The sequence below is a fragment of the Dendrobates tinctorius genome, unplaced genomic scaffold (assembly GCF_039654945.1).
Source record: "Dendrobates tinctorius isolate UK_male_01 unplaced genomic scaffold, ASM3965494v1 ptg000017l, whole genome shotgun sequence".
Taxonomy (NCBI): domain Eukaryota; kingdom Metazoa; phylum Chordata; class Amphibia; order Anura; family Dendrobatidae; genus Dendrobates; species Dendrobates tinctorius.
In genome coordinates this window covers 16,689,380-16,708,245 of record NW_027361685.1, presented here as the reverse complement: position 1 = coordinate 16,708,245, position 18,866 = coordinate 16,689,380, and the positions used below count along the sequence as shown (strand labels likewise).

At 48.2% G+C, this 18,866-nt stretch overlaps 1 protein-coding gene across 1 annotated transcript in view; it reads right to left on the bottom strand.

Annotated features, from left to right (window-relative positions):
- Positions 1-18,866, bottom strand: part of LOC141082460 (uncharacterized) — a 92,942-nt gene that overhangs the window by 2,902 nt on the left and 71,174 nt on the right. The window lies entirely within an intron of this gene.

The window sequence follows — 18,866 nt, the reverse complement described above, 5'->3', positions numbered from 1 at the left end:
GGGACTGTATACCATGGGGGGTGCTGTGCTATACACTTCATGTCCTCAGAACTTCCAACCCTCATCCTGGGAAATTTCAACATCCCCATTAACAGCCCTACCTCCACATCTGCATCCCAGCTTCTATCACTAACCACCTCTCTAGGCCTCTCGCAGCTTTCAACCTCTGAGACACACAAGGACGGTAACACCCTGGATCTGGTCTTCGGTCAGCTCTGTTCAATCTCCCACCTAAATAACTCACCGCTTCCACTCTCTGACCACAACATTCTCTCCTTCACGCTCACAAATCCTCGCCCACCCCAGCTTACTCCTACCTACCACACAGTCAGAAATCTACAAGCCATTAACCCTCAGACACTTTCAGATTCCCTACACTCATCACTGTCCCCAATCTCCTCTTTATCCTGTCCTAATCTGGCTGTTCATCACTACAATGACACTCTTAGAAGCACCCTTGACCAAGTAGCTGCCCTCACCCTCAGAACCTCCAAGCACAGAGTAAAACAGCCCTGGCTCACATCGCAAACTCAACTTCTCCAGCAATGCTCTAGGAGTGCTGAATGCCTATGGAGAAAAACCCGCACACCTGAAGACTTCATCCACTTCAAATTTATGTAAGAACCTATAATGCTGCCCTTCACCTCGCCAAACAGACCTACTTCACCACCCTGATCTCCTCACTAGCCAACAACCCCAAGAAACTTTTTGACACTTTTCACTCCCTCCTCAGGCCAAAAGCACAAGCCCCTATCACAGACATTTGTGCTGATGCCCTGGCCTCCCACTTGACAGAAAAAATAGATAATATCCGTAAGGAAATCTCTCAACCACCAAGTGCTGTGACTCCCATCCCTTCCTGCATCTCCCCTGGCTCACTTTCCACATTTGATCCCATCACAGAAGAAGAAGTCTCCAGACTCCTCTCTTCTTCTCGTCCGACTACATGCACTACTGACTCCATTCCCTCCAGTCTCTCTCTCCAGTCGTCACAACCCACCTAACTACAATCTTTAATCTCTCCCTCTCCTCGGGCATTTTCCCATCCTCCTTCAAACACGCCATTGTTACTCCATTACTAAAGAAACCCGCTCTCAACCCATCCTGCACCAACAACTACAGACCAGTCTCCAATCTCCCCTTCATCTCTAAACTTTTGGAACTCTTAGTTTACTCCCGCCTTACCCGTTACCTCTCCACTCACTCCCCTTCACAGACCGGCTTCCGCCGCCTACATTCGACTGAAACTGCACTCATCAAAGTGACCAATGACCTTCTGACAGCAAAACGTAACGGTGACCACTCTCTACTCATTCTTCTTGACCTATCTGCAGCTTTCGATACTGTTGACCACCATCTCCTACTCTCTAGGCTCCAGTCACTAGGCATTAAGGACACTGCTCTCTCCTGGTTCTCTTCCTATCTCTCTGACCGCTCCTTCAGTGTTTTGTTCTCTGGCTTCACGTCATCTCCTCTTCCTCTTGCTGTCGGGGTACCTCAGGGCTCAGTCCTTGGCCCCCTTCTTTTCTCTCTCTACACAGCCCCAATTGGACAGACCATCAGCAGATTTGGCTTTCAGTAACATCTTTATGCTGATGACACACAACTATATACGTCTTCTCCCGACCTTACCCCCGCTGTACTACAGAACGCCAGTGACTGTCTGTCCACAGTCTCCAATATCATGTCCACTCTCTATCTGAAACTCAATTTCTCCAAAACTGAACTTCTTCTGCTCCCGCCGTCTACTAACCTCCCTAAATCTGACATTTCCCTCTCTGTGGGTGGTACCACAATAACACCCCGGCATCAGGCACGCTGTCTGGGTGTTATGTTTGACACCAATCTCTCCTTCACATCCCATATACAATCTCTTGCCCGCTCTTGCCGCTTACACCTAAAGAACATCTCTAGAATCCGCCCTTTTCTCAACATGGAAGCAACAAAAACCCTCACTGTAGCAATGATCCACTCCCGCCTGGATTACTGCAATGCTCTATTAATTGGCCTCCCTGTTATGGATGAGTCACCGAAGGAGGAAAAACAGGCCCTGAAGCCGCTAGGCTTCAAAAAGACTATATCAGCACTCAGGTAAATTCTGAAGACAGAGCCAGAGATCAACAGATCAGAGACAAAAATGGAATTCAGCTCACCCCCGGCCGGGGATCTCTGAACTCCATAAAACAAGGCAAACAAAACCAGAACTAAGGAGTACAAAAGGCAGAGACAAAACTTAGCTTTGAGAAGCAGAAATCAGACTGGTCTCCAAGATTCCAGCAGGAAAATCACCAGCAAGGCAGCAGGGCGTCGGCTGTCTTATATCCAGTCATCAGTTCCTGTGACCCAGTCATCATCTACCTGCTCAGCTGTTTGGTAATCAGCCTCACTACCTTCCTTCGCCAGAAGAGGGAGTTCATCAGACCTCACTGGTGAAGGGAAAAATGAACTCACAACAGTACCTCCCCCTTGAGGAGGGGTCACCGAACCCTCATCCATGCCACCAGGGCGATCAGGGTGAGCCCGATGAAAGGCACGCACCAATCTTTCGGCATGAATATCAGAGGCAGAGACCCAGGAATTATCCTCCTGACCATAACCCTTCCACTTAACCAAATACTGGAGTCTCCGTCTAGCCAGACGGGAATCCAGTATCTTCTCTACCTCATACTCCATGTTACCTTCAACCAATACAGGGTCAGGAGGTGCCACCCCAGGAACTACTGGTTCAACAAACCTCTTCAACAAGGACTTATGGAACACATTATGAATCTTAAACGTGACAGGAAGAGCCAACCGAAAAGAGACGGATTAATAATCTCCAAAATCTTGTAAGGTCCAATAAATCTAGGCTTTAAACTTAGGAGAAGCCACCTTCATAGCGATATTTTTTTATGACAACCAAACCATATCAGCCACCTTAAACTGGGGACCAATGGTACTATGCCGGTTGGAAAACCGCTGGGCCTTTTCCTGGGAGAGAGACAACTTATCCACCACTTGGTCCCAGATCCGATGCATTCTCTCCACCACAGTGTCAACACCTGGGCAGGCAGAAGGCTCCACCTGCCGAGGTGTTGACCATCTTAGAGAATCTATCACAAATCACCCAAATAACGGTCATTCTCTGAGAGACAGGCATATCAGAGATAAAATCCATTGAAATATGGGTCCATGGCCTCTTGGGCACCGGCAAAGGCATCAACAACCCACTAGAGCGAGAACAAGGTTTAGACCGGGAGCAAGTCCCACAGGACTGCACAAAATTCCAGACATCACGAGACAAGGCGGGCCACCAAAAAGACTGACTCACCAGATCTCTAGTACCAAAAATACCTGGATGACCAGCCAATGCAGAGCAATGAACTTCAGACATCACCTTCTTCCTCCACTGGTCAGGAACATACAACTTTCCACTGGGACAACGCTCAGGTTTGTCCTCCTGGAACTCTTCCAGAGCACGTCTCAAATCGGGCGAGATGGCAGAAAGAACTACCCCCTCGCCTAAGATGGTAGCAGGCTTGGTCACAACAGGAGAATCAGCAAAGAAACTCCTAGAGAGGGTGTCTGCCTTGACATTCTTAGTGCCAGGAAGAAAAGAGACCACAAAATCAAAACGTGTGAAAAACAAGGCCCACCTAGCCTGTCTAGGATTCAAGCGTTTGGCCGACTCCAGGTAAATCAAATTCTTGTTGTCAGTAAGGACCACAACCTGGTGTCAAGCTCCCTCCAACCAATGTCTCCACTCCTCAAATGCCCATTTCATGGTCAACAGTTCCCGATTCCCCACATCATAGTTACGTTCGGATGGGGAGAACTTTCGGGAAAAGAAAGCACAGGGATTAATTTTAGATGTCACAGGATCTTTTTGGGACAAAACAGCTACTGCATCAATCTCAGAGGCGTCCACCTCTACCTGAAACGGGAGTGAGACATCAGGTTGCCGCAGAACGGGAGCAGAAGTGAATCTTCGCTTCAGCTCCTGAAAGGAAAAAACAGCCTCCGGAGACCAATTCAGCACATCAGCACCCTTCTTAGTCAAATCAGTCAATGGCTTGGCAATACTAGAAAATTAGCTATAAATTTCCGATAAAAATTAGCAAAACCCAAAAACTTCTGGAGGGCCTTCAAAGAAGTGGGCTGAACCCAATCATAAATGGCCTGTACCTTGGCCGGGTTCATTTCAATAGTTGACGGAGACAAAATGAATCCCAAAAATGAAATCCTCTGTACCCCAAAAAGGCATTTCGATCCCTTGACATACAGGGAATTCTCCCTCAAAATCCGGAACACAGTCCGAACATGGTCCACATGAGAGTCCCAATCCTTGGAAAAGATCAAAATATCATCCAGATAGATAATCAAAAATTTATCCACAAAGTCTCGGAAAATATCGTTCATGAAGGACTGGAAGACAGAAGGGGCATTAGTGAGCCCAAAAGGCATCACCAAGTACTCAAAATGTCCCTTCGGAGTATTAAACGCCGTCTTCCATTCATCCCCATGCTTAATGTGAATAAGATTATACGCCCCCCTGAGGTCAAGCTTGGTAAACCAGCAAGCACCTTTAACTCTGGAGAATAGATCAGAAATCAGGGGTAACGGATACTGATATTTAACAGTAATTTTGTTGAGGGCACGATAGTCAATACAAGGCCTTAATGAACCATCTTTTTTAGCCACGAAAAAAAAACCGGCACCTAAGGGTGACGAGGATGGTCTAATATGACCCTTCTCCAACGCCTCCTTAATATAGGATCGCATAGCCTCGTGTTCGGGTACAGATAAATTGAAGAGCCAACCCTTGGGAAATTTGCACCCCGGGCTCAGCTCAATTGCACAGTCATAACTCCTATGAGGAGGCAAAGACGCAGACTCATTCTCACTAAATACATCATAAAAGTCAGCCAAATAGTCAGGAACATCATGCGACTGGGGAGAGGTGGAGAAAACAGGAGCATCACTAAGGGCACACCGACAACCCCAACTCACCACAGACACAGATTTCCAATCCAAAACTGGATTATGGATTTGCAACCAGGGAAACCCCAGAACAATGGTATCATGCAAATTATGCAACACCAAAAATCTGCAATTTTCTTGATGGTCTGGGGCGACCCGCATTACCACCTGGGTCCAAAACTGAGGTTTATTTTTCGCCAAAGGAGTCGCATCATTACCCCTCAAAGGGATAGGCATCCGCAAAGGCGTCATAGGAAATCCACAACGTTTAGCAAAATCCAAGTCCATCAGGTTCAGAGCTGCTCCCGAATCCACAAAAGCCTTAGCGGAAAATGTGGACAGGGAGCAGATCAGAGTAATTGCCAGAAGAAACTTAGGTTGAACACCAACCACAGAAAACGTGTGAGCACAACGTTTCTCTCGTTTAGGGCAGACAGAAATAATATGCGAGGCATCTCCACAAAAAAAAAACACAGCTTATTACGCCTTCTGAACTCCTGATGTTGCCCCCTTTCACAAAACTCTATCACATTGCATAGGTTCAGACATTTGTTCAACAGGTGGCAACACCTCTCGTGCGGTCTTACGTTCACGCAAACGCCGATCAACCTGAATGGCTAATGACATAGAATCGTCAAGACCTGAGGGAACAGGAAATCCCATCATAGTATCTTTTACGGTTTCTGACAAACCTTTCCGAAAGAGAGCTGCCAAGGCATCATCATTCCAGGTAGTAAGGACCACCCACTTTCGGAATTTTTGACAGTACAACTCTGCAGAATCCCGACCTTGGCTCAATGCCAACAGGGCCTTTTCAGCCTGATCAATAGCATTAGGTTCATCATACAACAACCCCAAGGCTTGAAAAAATGCATCCACATTATTTAGAATAGGATCATCAGGTTTCAAAGAAAACGCCCAATCCTGGGGATCGCCGCGCAGCAAAGACATGACAATTTTAATCCGCTGCGCGGAGCTCCCCGACGAGTTAGGCTTCAAGGCAAAAAATAATTTACAATTATTCTTGAAATTCAAAAATTTAGACCGATCCCCAAAAAACACATCAGGAGTAGGGATCTTTGGTCCAGCAGCATGTGAATGAGTAAGATAGGCGGAAATTCCCCGCACTTCCGCAGCGAGCTGCTCCACACGATCAGACAATTGCTTCACCTCCATTGAGAGAAAAAAAAAAATTCCCCCTACGGCCTCAGAGATAGAGGAAAAAATATACACAAAGAAATTCTGACACCTTTTTTTTTTCTTACAATTCTTTCCTGCTATTGAGTACCCTAGGATCTGCGGTATGGCTGGTGATTCTGTAATGGATGAGTCACCGAAGGAGGAAAAACAGGCCCTGAAGCCGCTAGGCTTCAAAAAGACTATATCAGTACTCAGGTAAATTCTGAAGACAGAGCCAGAGATCAACAGATCAGAGACAAAAATGGAATTCAGCTCACCCCCGGCCGGGGATGGCTGAACTCCATAAAACAAGGCAAACAAAACCAGAACTAAAGAGTACAAAAGGCAGAGCAAAACTTAGCTTTGAGAAGCAGAAATCAGACTGGTCTCCAAGAATCCAGCAGGAAAATCACCAGCAATGCAGCAGGGCGTCGGCTGCCTTATATCCAGTCATCAGTTCCTGTGACCCAGTCATCAGCTGTTTGGTAATCAGCCTCACTACCTTCCTTCGCCAGAAGAGGGAGTTCATCAGACCTCACTGGTGAAGGGAAAAATGAACTCACAACACCTCCCTGTCACTTGACTATCCCCTCTCCAGTCCATTCTTAATGCAGCTGCCAGGGTCGTCCATCTGGCTAATCGGTACTTGGACGTGTCCGCTCTTCGTCAGTCATTACACTGGCTGCCCATTCATTATAGGATCCAATTCAAAGTACTTGTTCTCACCCACAAAGCTCTCCACAGTGCGGCACCCCCCCACATCTCCTCCCTCATTTCTGTCTATCGGCATAGCCGATCGCTGCGCTCTGCAAACTTTCGACTTACCTCTGCACTAATCTGTACCTCCCACTCCCGACTCCAAGACTTCTCCATGCTGCTCCTATCTTCTGGAATGCTCTACCCCAAGAAATTAGGACTAACCACAATTTGCATAGCTTTAGGCGCTCCCTCAAAACACATTTGTTCACAGTGGCCTATCACATTCACTAATCAAAGTCATTCTATGTGTAAGTGTGCGTGTGTAGCCCATTCACTATCTCTATCCATCCTTCACTCCCTCAAAATGGCTGGACCTTCATTGTAAAAATACAAATGTAAATACACACCTGTACTTTGTATCTCCCTCACCTCATTGTAGATTGTAAGCTCTCACGAGCAGGGTCATCAGGTTGCCGCAAAACCGGGGCGGAAGTGAATCTTCGCTTCAGCTCCTGAAAGGAAGAAACAGCCTCCGGAGACCAATTTAACACATCAGCACCCTTCTTAGTCAAATCAGTCAATGGCTTGGCAATACTAGAAAATTTTGCTATAAATTTCCGATAAAAATTAGCAAAACCCAAAAACTTCTGGAGGGCCTTCAAAGAAGTGGGCTGAACCCAATCGTAAATGGCCTGTACCTTGGCCGGGTCCATTTCAATAGTTGACGGAGACAAAATAAATCCCAAAAAAGAAATCCTCTGTACTCCAAAAAGGCATTTAGATCCTTTGACATACAGGGAATTCTCCCTCAAGATCCGGAACACAGTCCGAATATGTTCCACATGAGAATCCCAATCCTTGGAGAAGATCAAAATATCATCCAGATAGATAATCAAAAATTTATCGACAAAATCTCGGAAAATATCGTTCATGAAGCACTGTAAGACAGAAGGGGCATTAGTGAGCCCAAAAGGCATCACCAGGTACTCACAATGTCCCTCCGGAGTATTAAACGCCGTCTTCCATTCATCCCCATGCTTAATGCGAATAGGACAGGAAAGGAAGGTTGCTGTCTGCAATCTGCCAAAACCCTATCAAAGACATAAGCCAACAGCTGATATGGAAAAAGACCCTGAAGCAGCTAGGCTTCAAAAACTATATCAGCACTCAGGTATTTTCAGAAGACAGAGCTAAAGGAATTCAGCTCACCCCAGCAGGGAATGGCAGAAATCCAGAAAAACAAAGCAAACAAAGTCAAAGCACAAATGCAAAAAGCAGAGCAGAAAAACTTAGCTTTAGAAGAGCAGGAATTCAGACTGGTCTCCAAGGATCCCACAGAGAAATCACCCGCAGGGCAGAAGGGCGTAGGCAGCCTTATATCCAGTCCGTAACTCCACTCAGCCAGTCATCATCATTAGGCTCAGGTGCCTGATAATCAGGCTCACTACCTTTCCTTACCAGAAGAGGGAGTTCATCGGGCCTCAGTAGTGAAGGGGAAAATGAACTCACAACAAGCTCCATTACCTCCAGTAACCACAAGAGGGAGCCCAGAAAGAGAACTCACAATCCCTCTGTCAATCTGACCAGCTCCACTACCTTCAGTAATAACCAGAGGGAGGCCAGAAAGCGAATTCACAACAGGGGGTGCTGTATACCATGGTGGGTTGCTGTGCTGTATACCATGTGGTGCTGTGCTGTATACCATGCGATGCTATATACCATGGGGGGCTGTATACCATGCTACGCTGTATACCATGGGGGTGCTGTGTTGTATAGAATGGGGGGGGTGCTGTGCTGTATACCATGCGGTAATGTGCCGTATACCATGTGATGCTGTGCTATATACTATGTGATGGTTACATCACTCCGCCATACTCACCCGGCCTCCGCTCCCACGCCGCAGTTGGCCTCCGCTCCCATGCCGCAGCCTCTCTCCACCCGACGGCCGCAGCGGTCACCTGAGACGGGCTCGCGACCGATGCCGTCCCTGCATGCTATGCGCATGCACCATAGGCCGCGGCCGCGCCTCCTTCCTGCTTCTTATGCTCCGGCTGTGCCCTGACCCGGAAGCACCTTTGGACTAATGGTGGACCAGACGGGGCCATATCAGGCTGCTTCCCCCTGAGGGAGGCGCCTGATCATTGTGTTTCCAGCACTCTGGCCTCGCTACATCGTGTACGCTCTGCTCCTGCAGTTCCGTTCTCGGCTGCTCCCCGCAGCAGCTTCTCAGTCCTGCTTCCCGTGTTCCTTGTTCTCTTCCGCAGTTGTCTTCTGTGTTCCTGCTCCAGTCCTGTCTCCAGTGTTCCTGCCGTCCTACTCCAGTCCTGCCTTCAGTGTTCCTGCCGACCTACTCCAGTCCTGTCTCCAGTGTTCCTGCCGTCCTACTCCAGTCCTGCCTCCAGTGCTCCTGCCGTCCTACTCCAGTCCTGCCTCCAGTGTTCCTGTCGTCCTACTCCAGTCCTGCCTTCAGTGTTCCTGCCGTCCTACTCCAGTCTCAGTCTTACTCCGATCCATCCTGAGCCGCCCCTCTTGGTACCGGCTACCGTGGTACTCGAACCCCTGGGCCTGCTCCTAACGGTCCCTGTATAGGGGTCGGTTCCACCTGGCAGCTCGCCCGGGGTCCCTCGGTGCCACGGTCCAGAGGGTCCACTCCCGGGGTTTCCTGCTCCAGACCACTCACGCTAACAGTGATGCTGTGCTATGTACTATGCTGCTGTGTTATATACCATGGGGGGGTACATTATATTCTATGGGGGAGGCTGTGTTATATAATATGAGGGGCGGCATTATATTCTATGGTATAGCAAGTCAGACATCTGCCCTCTGCTCCTTTCATTCTCTATGTGGGGGTGGAATTATGGGAGCGATGAGGCTGTGGACAGTTCGGGGGATGGAGCCTGGGCTGGTCTCAAGGGGGCCCCGAAAATTTTGCCAGTATGGGGTCCCCGAAACTCCTAGTGGCAGCCCGGGGTGGGGGGACCCCATTTGAAAGTTCGCATAGGGGCCCATAACTTTGTAGTTACACCATAGCTTTTTAACCATGCTTCCACAGTATTTAAAAAAAAAGTAAAACTCATGAAATTTATTTTTTATTTTAGGATATTTGTGTTTTTTGCTTTTTGTTTTCTCTGGTTAATGGTCATGTGTTAATATGCACTTACATTGTGCATACACATTAACTTACCTTCTCAGTTCAGACTCCAGTTTTTTTTTTTTTTTTAACTCATGAAATAGGCCTGGACAGGAATTATGGTACCCTTAACTTAACCGCTTTGTGACCACCAAGAGTAGATAAACGTCGGCGCTAGCAGGACTTTGTGCACCGCCGACGCTTGTCAGCGGTTTTGTGCTCATCGGGCCCCCCCATGTACCTTATAACTGGGGGATTCTGGCACACAGCGCTTCCTGTGACCCCCGACCTCATTGAGACCTGATTGGTTCAGGTCCTTATGACGTCAGTGTCACACCAGCCAATGAGACAAATCACTAGATAAGTTTGTTGTAGCAGCAAACTTTTCTGGGCAATCTGCCTCAGATCTCCTGTCAGTGAGAGATTAGAGAAGAAACAGTGTTACAAGTGCTGCTGCAAACAGCTGTGTCAGTCAGCGATTGTGCTATAAAGTAAAAAGAAACAGATAAGGCATGTTAGAGTTAGTGCTAGAGTTAGGTTTAGTGTTGAGGCTAGAGTTAGGGTTACTGTTAGGGTTACTGTTAGGCTAAAGTTAGAGTTACTGTTAGGGTTTATTCTAAAGTGCGGTGGTGCTTTGTGCTGCGTGGAGAGCTCCGCTGGCATTTTGTCAAAGCCTGGAGACCCCCGCAGTTCCATTGCTGGGATGCGGTGGTCTCCGGAAAAATGGCCGCCGTGGGCGGCGCATGCTCGGATTCAGATCTCTGCCACCGCATCGCAGCAATGGAGCTGCAGGGGCCTCCGGCTTTGACAAAATGGCGGCATAGCCCCCCACGCAGCACAGAGCACCGCCGCCCCAGCATAGAGCGCTGCAGCCACACCAGCACAATGCGCTGCCGCCCCAGCACAAAACACTGCCGCCTCCCTAGCACAGAGCGCTGCCGCCGCCCCAGCACAGAGCACTGCCGCCGCCCCAGCACAGAGCGCTGCCACCCCAGCACAGAGCACCGCTGCCTCACCAGCCTGGGATGGGATTTTCCGGAGGCCTGGGCCACCAAACAACCTCTGTGACCACTCTTGCACCTGTGCTGATCCCCCCGATAAGCTGAATTCGGACTGTAAGATGGACCCCCATTTGGCACATTTTTTCCCCTATTTTCCTTTTGAAAATTTTGGGTGCATCTTATAGTCCGAAAAATACAGTTATTATTTTTTCTTCACTGCCCAATGGTATAATCTTCTATGGAACAGCTGTGGTGTCAGTATACTCACTGTACCACTAGAAGAATTCATTCAGGGAAGTATTTGGAAAAATGTAGTCACTTTTGGGGGCTTATGCTGTCCTGGCAACTCAGGGGCTCTGACAATGTGACATGTCACCCACAAACAATTCCAGCAAAATCTGATCTCCAATATGGCGCTACTTCCCTTCCAAGCTCTGTCATGCGGCCAAACAGTAGTATTCTTCCACATATGGGGTATGGGCGTACTCAGGAGAAATTGCTCAACAACTTTTGGCATCCAATTTCTCCTGTTACCCTTTGGAAAAAAAATGAGGGTGAATAGCTTAGTTACTCACCGATAACGGTGTTTCTCGGAACCCATGATAGCACCATGGAGAGAGGGGATCCGCCCATCAGGTACAGGAACCTACAGATAAAAAGGGCGGCACCTCTCCTCCGCCCCCAGTTGGTTACAGAGCATCAGAGGGTCTCCAGGTTAGTTAACAACAAAAGAATATACATAACATTGTAATGTTGCATATTATCAAGAAGCACCGTGTCTAAATGAAAACCAATCTACGAACAGTAAAACGTGCTCACCGCACACATGAAGGGGGGGAATAAGCGGGTGTTGTCATGGGTTCCGAGAAACACCGTTATCGGTGAGTAACTAAGCTATTCCCTCTCACCCATGACAGCACCACGGAGAGAATTTCAGAGATTTGTAGCTTAGGGAGGGACCACAGCCTGAAGGACCCTTCTCCCAAAGGTCAGGTCAGACGTAGAGGCTAGATCTAAACGATAGTGTCTGAAAAAGGTAGAAGGTGATGACCAGGTGGCCGCCTTACAGATCTGTTCTATAGATACCTCCGATCTTCCAGCCCATGAGGTCACCATCGCTCTTGTGGAATGAGCTCTCAACCCTTCCGGGATGGTATTTCCACTTGATGAATATGCCCTGGCAATCGCATCCCTTATTCACCTTGCCAGGGTACTCTTAGATGCTTTGAGTCCCTTCCGAGGTCCCTGGAAACACACAAAGAGAGAGCCTTCCTTCCTACATTCTTTGGTGGCCTCTAAGTACTGAACTAGGCACCTCTTTACATCTAGGGTATGAAATCTTTCCTCTCCCCTATTCCTAGGGTTTGGGCAGAAGAAGGAAGGACTGCCTCCTGGGACCTATGAAAATGTGATGCTACTTTAGATAGATATGCCGGGTCAGGCTTTAAGATGACTCTGTCGTCTAGTATTTTAGTAAACGGTGGCGCCGCTGATAAAGCTTGAATATCGCTCACCCTGCGAGTCGACGATAGCGCCACCTGAAGCACAGTTTTTAATGATAAGATATTTAGGGGTACTGACTGGATAGGTTCAAACGGGGGACCTGTTAGTGCGGATAGTGCGAGATTCAGGTCCCACAATGGTAATTTCAGGCTGACTATTGGCCTGGACCTGGTTGCGGCCCTAATAAACCATGTTACCCCGGGGCTGCCTGCCATATCCTGGTTATAAAGGGCACCTATGGCTGCTATCTGTATTTTCAGTGTGTTAACCGCCAGTCTCTGCTCTAAGCCCCTCTGCAGAAATTCAACAATTCTGTCAATCTGGACCCCATCCTGAACCCTTGTCCCGGAGGTGGACAGAAATTTCCTCAAAGTTCTCCCATAGGCTCGTCGTGGTCGGTTGCCTACTCTTTTGTAGTGTAGAAACTAGGCTTTCGGAGAACCCCCTTTTCCTCAGCAGTGCCCTTTCAAATTCCATGCTGTAAAATGGAGGTTCACTGCCCGAGGGTGTAACCTTGGTCTCTGAGACAGTAGGTCCGGGAGATCTGGTAAGATCCAGGGGTCAGTTATCGAGAGCATTCTCAGCCAGGAAAACCAAGTTCTTTTTGGCCAGAAGGGGGGTATCAGTATCATTCTCGACCCATCCTCTCTGACTTTCCTTATGACAGCCAGAATGAGAATGATCAGGGGAAAGGCATACGTTAGGTTCTGTGTCCACGGGAGCATCAAGGCGTCCAGGGCCCGAGGATTCCCCCTTTTCTTCCACTTTTTTATTTTTGTAGTCGGCAAACAGATCTATGTCTGGGATTCCCCACATTTCCACAATCTGCCGAAAATGGACCGTTTAAAGGCTCATTCTCCCTGGCGCAATTGAGTGCAACTCAGAAAGTTTGCTGTCTGGTTCTCTGTTCCCTGTATGTGCAGTGCAGGAAGAGATAGTAGGTTTATCTCGGCTAGGGTGAGGATTTTGGAGGACGTGTTCATTAGGGCTCGGGACCTGGATCCCCCCCCTGGTGATTTATATAGGCCACTGTCACTTGATTGTCCGAAAATATGCGGACATGATGACCTTGCAGCATGGATAGGAAGTGTGTTAAGGCATAGCCTACTGCCCAGAGTTCCTTTTGGTTTGAGGAGGCTTCTAATTCCTGGCCTCCCAATTCCCCCTGAGCCACCCTGCTGTTCATGTGTGCTCCCCATCCCATGGGACTGGCATCCGCGGTAATTATATGTGATTTTTATTACCCACGGAATCCATTTGGATAGGTTGTCTGTGTTTCCCCAACAGGCTAGGGAATGAAGTTTTGGAATCTAGGGTAATGCGACCCTCTAAGTGACCTCCTAATGCTAACTGGTTGGCTAATACATCCCATTGGAGATCTCTCCTATGTAGCTGTGCCCACTGGACCGCCGGCAGGCAGGCGGAGAGAGAGGAGAGAGCCTAGTAGTGACATTGCTTTTGTTAGTGTCATGGAAGGGTTCTGAATCGCCTTTGCTATCATTTGAGCAATTCTCTCTTTTTGTGGTCCGGGAGGTAACACTCTTGGGTGTTTGATTCCAGTGTTAGTCCTAGGAACTCCTGAATTTTGCTGGGCTGCAACCTTGATTTTTTCCAGGATTAGAAGCCAGCCGAGGTTCTGTAGAGTGTTCATCACTCTGTCCCTCCGTTCCTTGCATTTTGAGCCGAGTCGCTTGCTATTAAAAAGTCGTCCAAACATGGAATTATTAATATGTCCTGCTGCCTTAGGTGGGCCATCATTTCTGCCACTAGTTTCGTGAAAACTCGTGGGCTATAGATATTCCGAACGGAAGGGCCCTGTATTGAAACTCATCTCGCCATTTATAGAGACCGGCAGTCTGAGGTATTTTCGGTAGTCTTTGTGGATGGGGACGTCATAGTATGCATCGCTGAGATCTAATACTGTCATAAGGCAGTGTGGGAACAGGATTTTGGTGGTTGACTCCATTTCCTCCTTTCTTTAGTAAACTTAGGACCTCATTTCCGAGAGTTTTTTGTTCTCATATAGATCTTATGGAGTATGGAGTTACCACGTATTTTTGAGGTGTGTGATGAACAGCCCACAGCTGCCACCAAATATGACGAACAGGGGTCCCGCTGCCACCAAAACGTGACGGACAGCAGACCCTGTGTCACCAATATGTCACAATCTCACCACTGACACGGGTGTATCAGTGGACGGAGGGACGCGACACACTGCCGGCACATGGCTATCACAGGCACAGTGGGGGCTTATCTTAGTTATCCCACCACTGGCACCATGTGAACAAAATGCAGCAAACTAACCTTGCTCTAACAATTTACCACAGGGGGGGTTATTTTGGATGCCCCCACCTCTGCTAACAACCTTCCAAGAACTGCGAATATTTATGTATATCCCACTTTCTCAGTTCCACTTTGGAACTTGCAGCTCTCCGGCGCCCCCCTTACCCTCAGGTCAGTCAGGGAACTGCACCTAGGATAATTAGCCGCCGGATGGGCTGCTTGTTGTGCACTGACCTCTAGACTACTGCAGTAAGGAATTATCAATGCTGTGGCCGCAGCCCCTCATTCAGCAATATAAGACCCTTCTGTACTGCCAGCTAGTCTCGGCAGCCGCGCACATTACGCTGCCACCAGCCACGCTTTACTTAATCACAGAGTTAATTAAGAGGGTCCGTGACAAACCCCAAATTAGTAGCGATTATCTAAATAAGGCGTATAGTTCATTTCTAAGAGCATGAAGACAGACTGAATTATTATATCATTTATTCCCCAAAATGAGGGCAGTGATTATATAGATGAAAGTTGCTATAAAGTTGAGACATTACATATGTACAGATACAAGTATAAAACAAAAGTGGATGAAAACAGAAAGTACACTCACGGTTGCTTATGAATCTTTAGGCATCCTATGTGGCTGGAGGGGGAGGGGCACGTAACCAAACGTCGCCACTCATCGGCACGTCTCTCTGGCATGAGGACTTCAGCTGCTCTGAACTGGTTTTGCCAAGGGAATGCCTTATAGCCTCTGCTGTGTGACATCACGGAAGGGGCAGTCTGGAGAGGGTCTGCCCCCTACTCTTGGATTTAGAATCAAACTACAAAACTTAATATAACTGTATCTCGCAGGAGGAAGTTCGCACAAACACGCACATGGTATCATTCTTTGTAGTTTGTTGATTACAATAATTCAAGACCAAATATGCAGTATTTCAGACACACCGTTTAGAAGGAATCCATATCTCATTTTCTAGAAGTCCGAGAATCGTGAAACTTAGGGGTTTAGACAGCTGGCTTTGTGCCCTTCGCAGAAATGTGGGTTTTATATCTCTGCTGCGTATGGTTTTTACGGTACAGTCTCTTTAATATCACCCATAGTTTCATTCAGCCACAGATCAGAGAACAAAGGAACATCTTTTCCACTAGCTTAATTAACATTCCTTGCTCACAGGAAATGGACAGCTTCAGGTTTCACAGAGCTGTGCCCATGAAGACACTGGTGTGTGTGTGTGTGTGTGTGTGGGGGAAGAGAAAGGGGGGATTTGCAGCAACATGGCAGGCTGCAATGTCCTGATAAGAAAATGGGAGACTTCTAGAAGGTTCCAACAGAAAACATCATATTTTGCAGACATTACATTACAGTGGGAGAGAGAGAGTCTATCCTTAGGCCCGAGCCAATCAGACTTACCAACCAAGGGCTGTTCGAGATTTCCCTCCAAGCTGGGAGAAAAAGGTTTAGACTCCCCCCCCACCTTGGGCAACTGTCACCAAGAGGGTTTCTTGTCTCAGGACGAGTTACCGAAGAGAAACCCCATATCTCTCCTTCTGTCATCCTATTTCTGCTCTGAAAGAACTTTCTGTTACGAAAGGACCTCAAACACTGTAGGACCCAGATTTGGGAATCCCTTCTTTTATCCCCTGCCTTTTGGAGGATGTCATCTATCGTCTCCCCGAATAGGAACTTCCCTTTGCAGGGGATCGACCTAGGTTCATTTTAGTTTGTAAATCCCCTGGCCAACATTTGAGCAACAACGTTCTTTGGGCTGCGTTTGACATGGCTGCTGCTTTAGATGATAATCTCACCAAGTCAGCTGATGAGTCCGCCAAGAATGCCACCGCTCCCCTTATTTACTGGAATAGATTCCAGAATCTTCTCTCTGGGTGTACCTTCCCTTAACTGTCTCTTTAGTTGATCCACCCATACCATAAGGGCTCTGGAGGTACATATTGCCACAATAACTGGCTTCAGATTTCCCCCAGCTGATTCACAAGCGCCCTTGAGGAAGGTATCGGCCATTTTCTCTAAGGGGTCCTTCAGAGTACCCTAAAAGTGTCCTCAAAGGGGAGTGCAAAACTTTTTTGAGGCCTTGGCGACAGCTACGTCTAGTGTCGGGGCTTTGTCCCAAGATGTGGACGCCTCTTCATCAAAGGGATATTTCCTCTTAAGGGAAGGGACAGTGGAGTTTTTCCACTCTGGTTTTTCCCTTTTCTTTTTTTAAGGCCCTGTACGTTCTCGTTTATCGGGAACACTCTGTTTCTTTTGGCCCAGTCGCCCGGACATTATGTCCTGGACTGACCTATCAGGGCGAGGGACTGCCACCCCCATGGTAGATCTTATTGCCTTAACTAGCGTGTTTACCTCCTCTGGGGGAAAACAATGATGGCCTCCCGTTTCCTCGTCTGAGGATGATGAGCCGGTGACTGAGGTATGTGAGGTAACCTCCCCTGACGTCGAGACTTCTGACTGGGAACCCACTCCAGAGTCCTTCCTTTTAACTTTTTCCCCTTGTTTCAGGGATAAAAGGGCACTCTGAACCTCTGATCTGATTACAGGTCTTAGGTCCGAGGCGAAATCCGGGGTTTCCTCACAAAGAACTTCCTGTATGCAGGATTCGCAGGGCTCTGCTATAAGTGGGGCATTCCCTGTTCTTTGTTTCCCCTTCTTTTTTCCCTGATAAGGGAAAAGAAGTCTATTACAATGGTGAACATTCTCGAAGGTCACTCACCAGATATGCGCGGCTGCAGGTACCGGTTCGGGAGGTGGATTCAGGTCCCGTACGGGCTGATCCAAGGATGGTGACTTGCTCCTTGCAGCCGACCTGCTGCGTTGCGTGGAGTGGCGACTGGATCGGCCATCACTCCTGTCCTGCTCTTTTTGCCGGTGATGCTGGTGTTGCTGTTGCCTGGGCTGCTGCTTAGGCTGCTGCTTGAGCTGTTGCTCCCTTTGCTGGTCGCTGTATTCCATACTTACAGGACGCCTCCAGCCAGGAGCAATTCCAGCACTTTCATTTTCGAATTTCGCGGCGCGTGACGTCACCTCCTCTACCAGACTGCACCGCTGTCTGCCCCGGGGAGTGCGCAGTGCGCTGACTCAGAAGACATTTATCCATTTCCGGGGCAGCACCATATTGGTACACCTCTGTACCATGGCGCTGCCCGTGTGTGTCCCGGGTCCCCACCAGCCCCAGAATCCTTTCCAGAGCGGCGGCTCAGTCCTCTCCCCCCCGCTCACCCTGTCGAGCCCGTCGGCTGCAGCGGTGGCGGCTTCAGGAACCGACCCGCCATGACAGGGGCTTCCCCGCTGTGAGCCCCCGGACGGGACAGCCCTGGATCTCCTATTAGTTAAGCTGCTGCGGTTCTGTAGGTCACCCGTCAGGGACAGGAACCCAACCAGGGGCGGAGGAGAGGTACCGCCCTTTTTATCTGTAGGTTTCTGTCCCTGATGGGCGGATCCCCTCTCTCCATGGTGCTGTCATGGGTGAGAGAGAAGCGATCATTTTTTGTGAAAAAAATATGATTTTTTATTTTCACGGCTCTACATAATTAACTTCTGTGAAGCACTTGAGGGTTCAAGGTGATCAATACACATCTGGATAAGTTGAAATTTTGCTGGATGAAATTTTTTTCTAAGCCTCACAATGGCCACAATATTATAGGCATTATCACCAATAATATCAATGCTATTATATGCATTATGTAATAATGGGGGGCAGGTCAGTGAGGGATCAGCGACCGGTCATAAGCCAATACAGAGGAATATGTAATCAGTGCACCACATAAAGCCCCGCCCACAGTCCTATCCACAGCCCCGCCCACAGCCCCGCCCCAGAGCACGAGAATCTCATTAACTGAAAACTACAAATACAGATTAAACAGTAAACCAGAGTTGCCCTCATTTATGGTGGACCATAGGAGCTACTATGGATCCTGAGCAGAAGATTAGAGAAAATAATATTGCTCCCCATTTCAGGAGAGATTGTGCAGTAATCTGAATTCCTTAGGATCAGAAACAATGTAATTGGTTGTAAGTTCTATAGAAAAGGGCTTTCACTGCCCAAAGTCATTAGAACAGTTTTGGGTGGAGGAGAATGTTGTGGTCTAGAGGGAAAATGGTG